The following is a 1242-nucleotide window of genomic DNA, read 5'->3' as shown; positions in this document are numbered from 1 at the left end:
TTGAAAAGCATCAAATAAGATTTTATTACTTCAGAAAATATACAAAATGCTACCTCATGCAGTAATGCAGCAAGGAGCCATTAACAATACGTGCCCTGTCATGGCTTCCTCTGGGTGCTGAAAAAGATTTCAAAAGTGCGTCTGGTTGCCAAATAGGATCAAAACATACCCCAAAAAACTGAAATTGTGTAGTTGCTGTGGGTGCTGCCAATCTCCTTTTAGCAGCTGAAATTGCGTAATTACTGACTGTTCTCAAAGCTAGTTTTTGTGTCAAAAGGAGTCTTTTACCATCAAGTATAAGACTCTACATGACATTCAAGCTTCCGCTATCAATAAAATGCCATCTTTCAAACAAAAATTGAAATACGCCCTGAAACAAAGAGTACTCCCAGGCGTTACAGAGAGAGCCCCGGACCAGGTTATGATCATCCCATCGCAACCAAATAGCCTCATACATACCACTAGGGCTAGACCCGCGTTTGTCCTACTTCTAAACTAATCCCAAATCTAAAGTTCGACAACGTAAGCCTTCTTTGGCCACGTAGCATAAAAAGGCACAAAGGTGGAAAACAGTCCAGTCATCACAGATTAACGATTCCACAAGCCCGCCCTGCTTTCGATAACGCTCAGGCTGTAGGCCAAACAAGTAGCCATCCTAAACCAACAAATTTCTCAAGGTAGAAACTAGAAAGGTGAACCCGTAACGTAAGACAGTTCCCATAAGCCATTCACAAACAAGCAAGCCTTCGAGAGGTAGACCTCCATTTCAAAGCTTTTCGCAATCTATAGCAGCCTCATTCCTATGTCCATTGACAGCGGTACCTGCAATGATGGTCTTATTTGAGACGGCCTGCGACCAGGAAGTTAAGTCCCACCAGCTTTCTACCTTTTCCGTGCATTAAAAAACCAGGGAACCCAAGCGGAAGCTGCGCAGAGCAAAACGTCCACTCAAGCCATGTCATTGTGTCACATTTTACATAAACTATGGTACCTGTGTTTTCCTTCTTTTCTTTTTGTTTTGAAAATTTTTCCTAATGCTATTTTCCAACTATACATCTAAAAATCCAAGTGTTTGAACTTAGTATCTCTAACCCTCCTCTGTTCCGCAGAACCGATATCGATTCTCATCACCAGCAAACCTTCCACATCACCAGCACTATGTTCTATATTTTAAACTTTGCTCAATAGTTAGAGACACGTCTGAAGTTTTTCAGCTAAATATAAGGGAGACAATAGAAAAAT

The sequence above is a fragment of the Theobroma umbraticum genome, unplaced genomic scaffold (genome assembly GCF_002168275.2).
Source record: "Theobroma umbraticum cultivar Fairchild unplaced genomic scaffold, ASM216827v3 scaffold_146.0, whole genome shotgun sequence".
Taxonomy (NCBI): Eukaryota; Viridiplantae; Streptophyta; class Magnoliopsida; order Malvales; family Malvaceae; genus Theobroma; species Theobroma umbraticum.
This window is presented reverse-complemented; position numbering follows the sequence as displayed.